Source organism: Lissotriton vulgaris, chromosome 6 (assembly GCF_964263255.1).
Source record: "Lissotriton vulgaris chromosome 6, aLisVul1.2, whole genome shotgun sequence".
NCBI classification, from domain to species: domain Eukaryota; kingdom Metazoa; phylum Chordata; class Amphibia; order Caudata; family Salamandridae; genus Lissotriton; species Lissotriton vulgaris.
In genome coordinates, this window is record NC_141694.1 from 1,404,687,796 (window position 1) to 1,404,701,678 (window position 13,883).

At 46.1% G+C, this 13,883-nt stretch overlaps 1 protein-coding gene across 5 annotated transcripts in view; it reads left to right on the forward strand.

Annotated features, from left to right (window-relative positions):
- Positions 1-13,883, forward strand: part of RALGAPA2 (Ral GTPase activating protein catalytic subunit alpha 2) — a 1,781,019-nt gene that overhangs the window by 369,438 nt on the left and 1,397,698 nt on the right. The gene's annotated exons all lie outside the window — the stretch shown is intronic.

Genomic DNA, 13,883 nt, shown 5'->3' on the forward strand with positions numbered 1-13,883 from the left:
TATGGATAACAAATGACACAACTTTAAGAGCATAAACTCACGATACAGGAGAGTGATCAGGTGAGATGAAGGGCTTTGGTGTAGAAGTGGACGTTATCAGATTGAAGAGCATGGCGCTAGAGCCATATCAAGCCCGTTTGGGAACAGGCAAAGACTTGTTGGCCTTGAGTACGAGCAGACAATATGATGACTTATGAGCTGGTGGAGTTCACGTTTTCCTTTTGTTCGAGAGGCCGGTCGATAGATCCATTTCTTGTTCGCGACGATCTTCGAGTAGGTCTGCGAGGGCTCTGGGGTCCGTGACGAATCTTGGGTGGCCGTTCACTACAATTCTGAATTTCGCAGGACCAGCGAAGGAGAATGTAATGTTTATGGATCTGAGTTTGTCTCGGAGTTCCAGGAAACCTTTATGGATCGCCACCGTGTCTTTTGAGAAGTCCTGCGTAAAGATGATTCTATGACCTTCCCACGTGATGGAGTTGTTTTTCCTTGCGAATTGAAGGATCATCTATACATGTGGAAATCTGAGTGGTTTGCATATCAACGGTCTGGGGCCTTTGGAGTTCCTGGTAGCGAAGGTGGGGATCCTGTGTGCCCTATCCAGTTCAAGGCCGTGTGGGAATTCTATGTTGGTGATCATAGGTATCCATGATTCAAGGAAGGCCACGCAAGAATCTGCATCTTTTTCGGAGTTCTCCGGAACGCCAAAAATTCTGATGTTCCCTTTTCTGTTCCTATCTTCTAACTCCGCGTTATGGCGTTTAAGTTCGTCCGTGGTGTGTTCTAGGCGTTGGATCTTGGAAGCTGATTCTCGTGCCAGGTCCTCCACTTCGCTAATACGTTGCTCGGCTGCTCCCAAACCTGTGTTTATTGCATTCATATCGGCTCTAATCGCTGTGAGTTCTAGTTGCATAGAGTCGGTATTAGATTTGGTAGATTTTGAAAGTTCGTGGAGGTCTGCCAGTTTTCTGAGTATCATTTCCATCGTGGCAGCCATGTCCGATCTACTTTTAATGGGGGAGTCCGAGATAAGCGGGTCTGGCTTCACCTTTTTGGTGGTGTTTCTGTCTTCTCTGTTCGCCATCGCAGCGTGTTGTGGGTTAACTGCTATAGGAAGCAGGGTGGGCCCGTGTAGAACCGGTAAGAAGACACTGTGGGCAACTGATGCTGGTCACTCACGGAAGTAGGACCGGGCTGCTGTTCGTCTGCTGTGTTTGGGGCTTCGTGAGAGGTACGGACACAGGAACTAAGGGTGATAGGGCCGTGGCTCACAGACTTATGAATGCGCGAAGATATTACGGAAGCGCAGTACCTGTGATCGCTTACAGCGATAGGCGGACTCCGGGGCACATTAGGCAATGGTCTGTGTCTCCGACCAAGAGGAGACGCTCGGATGTGGGGCAGATCCTGATGAGTAGTGTGGCTCACTGGTTAGAGGCGGCAGACCGGAGAGCAGAGGACGGCCCGGGACCAGGGTTCGATTCCCGGCGCGGCAGGTTTCTGGACCAGGGTCAGCGGACTCGATAATTCTCTCGCCTCGGTGCCCACTCTGATCAGCGATCACACTCGGCAACTCTGGGCATTAGCTTGCCTCATCTTCACTAACGGCCCCACCAGACCGCCGGGGATGCCTGGTCTCACCCTGGAGGTACCCATTAAGGGACCATCTCTCAGGGAAGCCAGGAAGGGTTTCGCAGCGGTCGAAGCGCCTTGGGACCCTACGGGTAAGTAGTGCGCTATATAAATGCCTATACATTTACATTTACATTTACACCACGTGGCAGGCAGCGCTGGGCATGAGTAGTCGCTCCTATACTTGGTAAGGCAAGGTAGAACCGTTCTGGTGTAGTAGAATCCCACTAGGTCGGTAAAAGTGGGCATTGAATATGAGGTAGGAGCTCATCGTGTGTCCATGCAGTGTGCTTTCGAGGGAATCGCCGCCGCGATTTTTGGGTCAGGCACGATGTGCCGGTTAATAGCTGTCGGGTCGGCTACTTGGCAACTCTCACCTCATGGTGCCCTTGGGGGTCGATTCCAAGTGACTGTTTCACTTCCCCGGCATGTGGTGGGCGGCTGTTGGTTGTAGAAGAGTTATTTCGGCGCTCGGCGTCAGGCGTTGGAACCGCGACCGGGCGCAGCCATTTTGTTTTCAGCCCAGGTCGGAGAGCGCTCGGCTAACATAGTCCGTAAAAGACCACAAATGGTCAGCTGCAGGCGGATTTCACCCCACCGGAGGGCTCCTCATGCTTCCAGGCGCAGGATCCTTGGCTTTGGGTCGTGCATCTGTGGGGAAAGCAGGGATAGACGAAGGAGTCGCTCTCCCGATCCACGGAGCTCCCGGTTCAGGCAGAGTGCTTTTTCACACTGGCGACGATCCTAGGATCCTGTTAACCCTCTGAGAGATTTTGCCTCGTCTCTTCTTCCTGTTTCTATGTTTAAGACTTCCATAGAGTAAACCGAGGCGCTTACTCTTAAGAAAGACTGCCTTAAACGTTTTCTACCTCTGCGCTGAAGATTTATTATCAGTGTCTTAAAAGCGTTGCCTCATCTCTGTCCCCTGTTCGAGACTTCCACAGATTAAACCGAGGCATTCACTAAGGAGAAAACGTTAATAAACTGAGGCATTTATTCTTAAGTAAACCCATTTTGCATTTTTCATCCCTGCGCAGAAGGTTTGATTTACAGTGACTCTTCTACATGTTAAGTACTTTTTTTTTTACATTGAAAGCAACTAGCGCTCGAGCCTCAGCCTTAATCAACTGTGTTACATCGCATCTTTCAAACTTAGCGCATGTCTCTCACCTTTAGAAGCTGCACGCACTCCTACTCCATTTCGCCTTTGTCCTCTGCATTCCTGCGTCACAAGTCAGCCGTCTCCTCATTGGTAGATGCTCCTCACAACTTTTCTTCACTCTGATTGGTTGTTGTGTTTTGCTTAGCTGTTGCTTGGATACCCGACTTGGCTTCGGCTATCCTAATGCACTGACGTGCACAGCTGTCTGCCGAGCATTATTAAATAACTTTATTGTTCCTGCGCTGACGCGCACAGCTAAACAAGTCAACAAGTATACACGCTCGCGTGCGCTGATGCGCACAGCCTCTAACTGTGTTACACTGTGACTTTTTATGCGCTAATGCGCACAGCTAACCGTTTTTGGTTTATTTCTTCTTATTTCTGATGCGCACAGCTAAACTACGGGTCAACACGTGGGCTGATACGCACAGCTTGCAGCTAAACTATGGAGGAGTTTGTTTAACTTAACCACGTGCGCTGATGCGCACAGCTTGTCAACGGTTGATATTTACATTTTGTGTTGATGTTTATTTTTTTTTTTTGTACTCTTTACTTCCACTGTATTCTCCATTATTTCAAACCTCAGGCGCTAAATGATTATATTTCAAATACATATTCATGAGTGTAATATTTTGTATTTGTTTAACTTGACTTACATTTGTTACACTAGATTAAGTTCTGTCATTAATCCAACACTCACCTATAGTCTGTAAGCATTATTATTTTATTGCGTGTGAAGACAATGCAGAATGTGACTTCACCACCGTTTTTCCTCTCCAGTCCAGGTGATCCTGATATAAGATGGTCCAAATGGAAAAAAGTGTTTTTGAATTATGCACTTGTTTGTGGGGTTTCTTTAAGTAACGAAACGAAATCTGCGTTGCTCTTACATTGCCTAGGCACTGAAGGGCAAGAAGTTTTTGAACATCTTCCCGACTTAACTGATGATGAGTCAAACGGTTTAAATGAGTTTGAAGTGTGTCTTAAAAAACTGGACAAACACTTTCTCCCGAAAGGCAGCACTATTCTTGAACATTAGCATTTTGGGCGAAGGGTGCAGAAAGCTGATGAGTCAATTGAAAAATACATTACTGCATTACGTAAGTTAGGTGCAACATGTAAATTTGATAGTGCCATCGAAGAGCGTATTAGGGATCAGTTTATGTTGGGTTGTTCCATTGAAAAAATTATGGATGAGCTCTGGCAAAAAGATGACCCTAAACTTGAAAAGGTTATAGAGATCGCAAAGAGGATTGAACACTTTCTTGCTTGCGTAGAAGTCATAAAGAAAAAGGAGGAAAAAGTTTCAGTTGAGGAGAAGGTACAGGTAGTTGCTAAAAAGTCTTCTATGGCCGTTTTTAAGAAAAATAGTTCTTGGGTCACTCCTAATTCCTCTCGTTCATTTACTAAAAGTGATGCAAAATGAAAATGTTTTCGCTGTGATATGACAGATCACCTTGCTAATGACAGATCCTGTCCTGCCCTCAAGTCTAAATGTAAAAATTGTTGTAAAGTTGGACATTTCACAAAAGCTTGTTGTGCCAAGAAATTTAAATCCAATAGGCGTGTGAAAAAAGTCTTGATACATAGCGAGAGTGAGTTTCAATCTGATGATGATGATGATTTACATTGTGGAGAGATTATTATTACTAATAACAAGAACAAGTGCAAAGGTCCTCTTGACATGGTCAAAATTAATGATTCTGAAATAAGGATGTTATTTGACTCTGGGGCAAAAATTACCCATATCCCTAAGAGTTATTATGACCTTGAGTTGCATGGTAAAGTTACCATCCACAAACCAGACATAAGACCTCTGGCTTATGGTGGTAAACCAATAAAATTGTTTGGTTACTTTCTAGGTGGTATTGAGTATAAAGGTCGCATGACAGCAGGTAAGATATACATTTTATGCAAGGGTGATAGCATAATCAGTTGGTATCATCAAGCTGATAAGGGTATATCTTTAGTTCCTGGAGCTGATCCATGCATAGTTTTGAGGGATATGTCCGCTAACAGTGGTTCTGGTTTGGACAAATTATCCTCCAATCAATGTGTATCACACTCCTTTGCTGACATCAAGGTTGTGAACAATGAATGTAAGACCAAACCACCATGTGATTCTAGCAGTGCTTTACGTGCTGAATTTAAGAATGTTTTTTCTGAGAAGTTGGGTTGCCTGTCAGGATACACTAACCACATTGTTCTCAAGCCTGACTCTAAGCTGGTCACGTGTAAAGTACGTAGTGTACCTTTAGCCATTAAAGACTATGTTGAATGATCTTGAAAAGTTAAAATGTGAGGATATTATAGTTGAGACTGAAGTTAGTGCGTGGATTTCTCCAGTAGTTTTAGCACATAAGGCTTCTGACGAGGTTCGTTTTTGTGTTGACCTTCGTGCCTTGAATCAAGAGGTTGTCTCTGATAAATATCCTCTTCCTAACATAACTGAAATGCTTACGCAGTTAAAGGGTGCTCACATATTTTCTTCTTTGGATTTGCGTGCTGCATATCATCAGGTTAAGATTGATTAGGAGTTCATGGATTTAACAGCTTTCATAACTCCTTTTGGGACTTTTAAATTCACACGACTCCCTTTTGGCTTAATCTCTGCTGCTTTGGTCTTCCAAAGGGTTATGGAGGATGTATTGACTGGTCTGGCTGGAGTTAAAATTTACCAGGACGAAGTTTTGATTGAGCGTTTTAGTCAAAGAGGCCTTACCTTAAGAGAAAGCAAGTGAAAATGTAATCTTACAGAAATTGATTATTTAGGCCATTGCTTGACCAGTGAGGGTGTCAGACCTAAAGAGAGTTTAGTTAAGGCGATTGTTGATTTGCCTGTTCATCAGTCTAGAGATGATTTGGTAACATTTCTGGGCATGACAGAATATTACAACAAATGTGTACCTCAGTTTGCTTCACGTACGGTTGAGCTAAGATCTCTTTTAAAGAAAGGTGTAAGGATCTCGTGGTCTTCAAAATGTCAGCTGGAGTTTGAAGGTATTAAACAGGCTCTATTGTCGGCTTCATCTTTGCAAAGTTTTGATTCTTCTTTAAACCCTTGCGTGCGGCGGGATTTCCCCGCCCATGCTGACTCCGCCTTGCGCGGGCGGAGTCATGACGGAACGGTTCCGTCATCAGCACAGCTCACCCGTAGCTGATGACGGAACTGCTCCGTCATCAGCATGCAAGGGGTTAAACTCTATCTTGATTACAGATGCAAGTTCACATGGTCTAGATGCCGTTCTTAAGCAAATAAAGGATGGAAAAGAAGTAACCATACGGTTTCTTTCTAGAGCTCTTGTTGGTCCGGAGCTTCTTTACTCTGTCATAGAAAAAGAGGCGCTGTGCATTTATTGGGCGATAAAGAAGCTCAAGAAATTCCTATGGGGTACAAGCTTTGTTGTCCATTCTGACCACAAACCCTTGAAGGATGTTTTTGGGGAAAAATCCTTGGATTCTACTTCCTCTTGCTTATGTAAGTGGGTCATTGCCCTATAAGATTATGATTTTGTAGTCCAGTACATACCTGGCATTGATAACAAGGTAGCTGACTGTTTTATCTCGCTTAGTCTCAAAGCGGTGTATTGATGATTGTCTTGATTTTGATGACACTTGGGAATTGAATGATTTCAAGGTTTGTGAAATTGTAGATGGAGTTGTTTCTGAATCTGACTGGAGAGAGGCATTTAAGCTTGATCAGTGTTTAATTGATATGTGTAAGTTTGTCTCTGGTGGTTGGACAAGCATTACATTTCTAAACGAAGAGGTCAAGAAGTACTGGAATGTTTGCAATGAACTTTCCCTGAAAGATGAGTTACTTTGGAGAGGTACTCGCTTAATTCCTCCTAGTTCTCTTAGATGTAAGATTATTCAATTAGCTCACATGGGCCTTCAGGGTATCTCTAAGACTAAGGAAAGGATCCGTCTCCATTTTTGGTGGCCGGGTATTGATATTCAGGTTGAGCGTATGGTAAGGGATTGTGTTGAGTGTTGCGCTTGTGACAAGATTTGTAAGACGAGTTCAACGTATGGCAGCATGTTGCTTTAGATCTGTTAGGTCCAGTCTCTTCGAAAGGCGGCCAATTCTATGTTTTGGTACTAATTGACATGTTTTCCAGTTGGCCAGAAATAAAAGTCACGCAAAGTATAGAAACTAAGGATGTTGTAAAATTTCTGGATGACATCTTTTGTAGGGAAGGCCTTCCAGAGTCACTGTTGATTGACAACAGTGCTAAACTCGTGTCAAAAGAGATGGAAACTAATGATGTTTCTAACAATAGTAAAAAAGATGACGAGTGGTTTGTTCGTCAAAATCACAAAATTGTTAAAAGAAAGCTACATTTTGACAAAAGTCATGCTGTCTCACGTACTATAGTTGGTGTTGGTTATCGTGTGAGAGTGAGGTTACCTCTTAAGGCTGGTGGCAAGAAATATTCTACTCCACTTGTAGTTACTAAATTGTTTCTCAATGCAGTTCCGCTGGAGGATGGTCGTATTTGGATTTAAACAGGATTTTTCCTATACGCTCAAGTTTCCCTGATAATAAGAGTCAAGACGTTGTCCATCATAAAGATGTTACTCCTTTTCGAAAGAGCACACGTTCTCACAAAAGGCCTTTAAAGTTTGGTGACTTTGTTCTGAAATAAATGGTTCTATTATTTATTTAGTTTTGTTGTTGTTTTTTTTATTATTATATGTTGTGGAGGGGAAGGTGTGTAGTAATGCTTAGTAATCTTGATGTATTTGAGTCAGTGCTAGAACCTAGTTCTGTAGAGCAATCTAGAATGTTATGTGAATGCAGCCCTGTTGCCTAGCATTGTAGTAGTTGCTGTTGGCTTTCCTGTGGGTAGGACGCTGTATTAAGAGTCACTTAATAAAGAAGATACCAGTCTTAATCAACTGCATCTGGAGTGCTTTTTCACACGTTCATTTTGACTTTTTGAGTTCTGTGTTGAAGAAATGAAGTGAACCATTTAAGGACCTGACCGTTGAGGCCAAAACGGGACTTGAGTGAATTGAGAAGAGAGGTCTAGGAGAATGAGAAGGCAGGATTCACCGTTGTCAAGGGAGGAGTGGATGTCATTGATGATATTAAGCATGGCGGTTTCCGTGCTGCAGCCTTTTCTGAAACCCGATTGCAAGGGGTCTAGAAGGTTGAAGTTGTTAATGTGTTTATCTAGTTGAAGCGGAGCACATTTTTCCAGGACCGTGGAAAGAAGAGCTAGGTTAGAGATAGGGCGGAGGATGTTCAGGTCATTTGGGTCAGAGGTGCGATGTTTAGGGATAGGCGTGATTTGACCGAATTGAAGTGAGCCCGGGGCACAACCTGTGGAGAAGGAAGTGTTGATGATGTTGGTCCAGTGTGGGGCAATGATATGTTTGAGATTATGGATAAGACTGGAAGGGATAAGTTCTTTGGTGTGTGAGGACGGTTTAAGTTTGGTTATGATGTTAGAGACTAAAAGTTCAGTCTCAGGGTGGAAATTTGACCAAGAAGCAACATATTTTTGTTTCGGGGGGGGGGGGGGGGGGGGAAGGTTGGGGTCTGGCGGGGTATTAGCGACTGGGGGAACGGAAGGGAAAGGGGACAGAGTCAAGACGGGAGGGTAATTTGTATTGTCAGCGACGAGTAAGGAATTTGGTGGGATCTCAGATAGATGGAAGGAGTGATCAATTTTGCAATTTTTTTCGGAGAAGTTGGCAAGTTCCTCACACCTGTTTGTTGAGGCAGTAAGTTTGGGGGAGCTATGGATGTTTGGTTGCGAACAATGTTACATAGCTCTCTGGGTCTGTTTTTTGCCTGATAGAGTTGTGTTCGGAAAAAGGAGGCCTTTTCCTGGAAGATGTGTTTTTTTATAGGTTGATCTAGCGGCCCTAAAACAGGCAAGGTGGGCGGCGGAGGGGTGTTGTCTCCAAGAGCTTTCCATCAGTCTAAGTGACTGCCTTTCGACATTGAGATCAGAGTTAAACCAAGTTTTAGATGGAATGGTTCTTTGCTTTTTTCGTTTGGGAGGGGCTAAGAGGTCTATGACCTCGCTGGCGGTCTTGTTGAAGAGTTCAGTGAGTTCATTTGTGTCTTGGGATGGAGGGGTGAGAAGAAGTTGAGTTTAGACTCTAGTTCACCAGGGGGGATTTAGTTGAGGTTTCTGGTCCATTTCAAGGGTAGATGACTTTTAATAGGGGGAGGAGGGGGGAGGATTCGATCTTGAACAGGATGAGGTGATGTCAGACCAGTCAATGGTAAGGATGTTGGAGATGGAAGCCAGGTCATAATTGGATATGATAGCGTCGAGAGTGACACCTTTGGTGTGGTTGGGTGAGTGACAGAGTTTAAAAAGGCCATCGATTCCTAGCAGGTTGAAGAGATGGGCGACTGTGGGGTCAGCAGTATTGTTCCAGTGGACATTGAGTCTCCAAGGAAGAGGTTTTTCGAGTTGGAGAGAGAAGATTGAGAAAGAAGGTCGGATAGTTCCTCAGCAAAGGGAAGTGGATCACCCGGAGGGTGGTAGATGTTATGTAAGCGAATTGGGGGGGGGAGCCCTGAATAGCGAGTTCGGTGCCAAGGTACTCAAAGGTTAAGTGTTCAGAGTTTTTTACACATGAGAGTTGCAGTTCTTTTTTTGCAAACAATAGCTAGGCCACCTCCAATTCTGTCTGTTCTGTCTTTCCTAATGATGAAGTTTCCCGGCGGGGGGGGGGGGGGGGGGGTCAAGGATGGCCTTTGAGTGGTCATTAAGCCAGGTTTCTGTAGGGAAGGCGATGTCCATGGATTCGCTGAGGAGGGTTTCAGATATTTCAGTTGCATATCTGACAGCCTGGTGGCAGTTATCGAGCATGCAGGATAGGGGTTTAGGATTGGCTTTGACTGTGATGCATGAGTATATGGTGGTAAGCTGGGTTGGGGGTCAGGGTGACGTGGGAGAGGAGGGGGTTCTGCTCGTTCCCAAAATCACTAGGATGCTGGAGAAATGGGGGTTGCCTTCTGGGATCAGGGGTTTGGGCAGGTAAGAGTTGCATAGGTCTGTCGTGGTAGAGGGGGAGAGACTGTTCCTAGCACAATGCGGCCTAGAGGATCTGTTGTTGAGGGGAATAGTTTTCCAGTGGTTATGTTGGGATGGGTGAGTGAAGCAAGGGCAGGCAAAACCATTCTGATTGAGGCGGGCCTTTTTGTTCAGAGCTCTGAAGTCTTCTCTAAGTCTCATATGTTATGTCAGAGAGATTAGGTTGAGTGTTAGCTTGGGCGGTGAGGAGACGGTGGAGTATGGGGATTCTAAGTTGGCCGTAGATGAGATCCTGGCCTGGTGGGTGGAGGGGGGGGGAGATGCAGCGTGGAGGGGTCGGAGGAGAGCTAGTGAGGTCGGAAGTTGGGGTGGAGGGGTCTCTCATGCAGGTAGGTCGTGAGGCCGGGGAAGGAGATATGTTGGAGAGAGGGGAGGGGGGTAGGTAAGGTCATGATGAGGGGAAGGAGTGAAATTCGAAGGTGGAGGTGAGGATATAGTGGGGGGAGCAATGGGAAGGAATGGGTGCAGTAGCCAGGACTTATTTACCTGTGTGAGCGTAGGGTGAGTGTAGTACGTAGTAGGTGTACTGGGCATCCGGAGGGGGTCCGTTCTGGTGGGAGGGATCTGGGAGATGCGGAGAGGTCATCGGTAGAGAGGTGGGTTTGGGGGATGTCTGTTAGATAAGGTGGGGATTTGGTTGTTGGGCTGCTCAATTAGTCTAGGGGGTGTGGGCTCAGGGCTGGTGGGAGGAGAAATAGGTGATAGACGTTTGGGGGGGAGAGGGTTTAGGGGCAGGTTTGGCTAGAAGGTCTGTCAGGGAATTGTATAGGTGGTCGAAAGTGTTGAGATGGTGTTCGGAAGCTTGAATGAGAATGTTGCCGGTTTTGAAAATGGAGATGTCAATTTCCCTGTTGAAAGCTGGGGGTGGGGAGGTAGATCATTTGAAACCAGAAGGGATGTTACAGGATTTAGTGATTGTGAGATAGTTCAGGAAGATGCTTTTCCATTTGGAGGGGCGTTTGGAGTAGAAAATAAGGTTAGTTTTTATAGTTTTTATAGGCGAGGTGAGGCTATGGTAGGAATCAACTATGAGAGTTTCGGGTGATGAGTCAGTAATTTATGTTTAAAGTTTTTCTTGGCATGTTTGGATAGATTGGATGGGTATATGATGTTTCAGAAATTGGGACCATGTCTTGAGAGGGCATGATCTGGGGGAATGAGGACGTCAGATTTGGGGGGCAAGATAGGTCATCGGGGGGGGATTGGGAGGAAAAGAGAGGGTAGGGGGTGGGACAAAAGAAGTGAGATGTAAGAGGCATTTGGGAGTGGAGGTCAGGAGGGGACCAGGAGGGGATGAAGGATCGACAGGGGAGTTTGGGAGGACGAGAGGGTAGGGGGGTAGGACATAAAGAGGTGTGAGGTTGGAGGTGTTTAAAATGGGAGGTAGGGGGAGAAACGCTAGGGGGCTAGGGGAGGAGGAGGTGGTTGGGTGGGGGCAGGAAACCAAAGGGTAGGCCATATGTCCGAGATATAGAAGAGAAGGTTTCGGGGGGTTGCCAGGAGGGGATGACAGAGTAAATATTTTACCAACAGTATAGTAGGAGGCACAGTTCAATAAAAGAAGGGGGAGAGTAGAGAGAGGGGAATGAAGTGGTAGGAGAGACTTATATGTAGTAGGGGCAATGGTATAGCAATGGGAGTACAGTCAGACAGCACCTAAATTAATTCAGGTATATCCAGATAATGACGATTACTGTGAGGGAGCAGCAGCAAAGTTAACTACTGGGGCATCACGAAAGTAGACACATTAAAACTCAGCCGGGTAATGCTAAATGATAGTGCTAGACTAATAGATTAGCAAAGCTAGAAGTGCTGGAACATCAGCACACTGTAATACCATTCAAAAGTAAAGAGAAGGTTCAACAAGAGTGACACTAATTATAGAGATATCATCATTATAGTGGTAGCACGCCAAAGTGATCAAATTAAAACATAGCAGTATAGTGATGATACCTAATAGAATAACCAAGACAATGGTGAAAGAACATCAGCACTGTAACATTCAAAAACAATATTTAAGGTAGCAGCACATCCACTAATATACTCTTAATTATAGAAATTATAGTGGGTGTATGTCCGCAAAGCAAACTTTGTGAAGTCACAGTCTGGGTATAGAAAGTTAGTAGCATGACCAGATCAGGGCTGTTGTGAGAGGCTAGTATTCCCTGTTAAGAGAGATTGATTTGATAGTGAGTCTCAGGCGGAAGTGTGAACAAGAACCACTCATCCAACTCTCCTAAGGGTGGGCGTTCGTTGGCCATTTTGGAGGGCGAGAGATCGTGTAGTGTTGCCATTTTTATTTTTGTCGCAATTGAGGCGACAACTACGCCTCGGTGTCACCACGGGAGAGAGAGGTGGGTAGACGGCAAAAAAGGGGGCGGTTCTCTTGGTACCTGCAGTTTCTAATTTGCGGCGGGTGCTCCGACATCAGAAATGGCATGAGTCGGGCGTAGAATAGGAGGTGGGAGGGCTGAATCAGAGCAAAAAGGCCTGAGACCGGGCTCTGCTAGCTGTTTGCGTTGGCGGGGAGCGGCTGGGCCGACAAGGCGATGGGAGGCAGCACTCTAGGTCAGGGCCTCGGCCCATCAGGTACTTTATTTTTTTCTCTGAGGGGCGGTCCGCGCCAGAGAGTCCCTGATAGAGCTGTGCCTCAGACTGCTCTTGCGGCAGGGGCCTCTGTCTGTTCGGGCGAGCGCAAGCCCAGGCGACGAGAACTCGCTCCCCAGCCCCAAAGTGCCCCAAAGTGAGCGACCGGGCAAGGGGGAGCGGGGGAAGAACTCAACGACCAACAGTGGCATGGGGGTCAGTTAGACTCCATGCTGGTCCAAGACGACGCTAATCTTAGGCGGATCAGTTTTCCAGTGGCTGCTGGGTCAGGATACAGATGACGTGGCACAGCTCCTTAAGTTTCAGCCTCCGTAGTAATCAGAGCCCGGGGAGCGCTGTGAGGCTGTCTGACTCACCCAGTGGCTGTGGGGTCAGGATACGGATGATGTGGTACAGCTCCTTCGAGTTCCGTAGCAATCAGAGCCCGGGGAGCACTGTGGCGCTTTCTGACTCACCCAGTGGCTGCAGGGTCATGATTTCCCCCAGGACGGCCAGCAGGACTCACCAGCCTCCATGCGACAGGACTCTGCTAACCTCATACCAGTCACTGGGCAGGCGTAGTCACAGGGGATCAACGGCCTCTTCCACGAGTATTCGGGACAGTAGCAGGGAGAAACAGATATGCGTCCGACCAGCGCTTCTTTGCGACGCTGTTAAAGTCCACTCCCTGGTCAGCAGCAACTCAGGGGGCACCTCGTCGTCGTAGTCAGATTCTGGGCTTGCGGGTTCCAGGCAAAAACGACAGACCACCGCCTAGTGGTTACAATCCTCACTGCTGCGGTGTCGAGCAAAGGGGTGGATGTACGGGCATAAACTGGGATATTCACAGAAAAGTGATCCCTAGCCCTGTAGCTATTTTGCAGAGCTCCAGTCCAGTACAAGGTCCTTCCTGCCAAGGTCCTTCCTGCCAGCCAGCAGCAGCCAACTTACTGGTTGGAACTTCACTGTGTGATCTCACTGGAACAGATGACTAGTCATCCTGCAAGTTAAAAAATTTACATTTGGTCACTTATCAGACTCCTTTCATTCTGTAAATTCATTTCTACAAGCACCCAAGTGGATCCCCATTTCACAAAGGCAGTTATCCAGTTCTTTTATGCCAGCTTTTTCTCATCTGCATTCTCATCTTTAGCTAGTTGGCAATCCTTGAAGGACATTTGGAGACACCAAGCACCACTCTAATGAATATTCGCAAATTTTCCCCATGCTTCATTCCAGAAAAAAGAAGAGACCGGTAAGGCCTGACTTGAACAGTACGAAAGCAGCTGATCAGCGCAAAGTAGAAGGTAGCTATCAAATTTCAAACAAGTATTGGCAAAGACAAAAGGTCCAGGTTCCATGCGTTTATTGATTGCAGCATTAGCATATTAGAGCAAGATCCATGAAACACAGGCAACAGGATCACAAAGAGAGGGTAA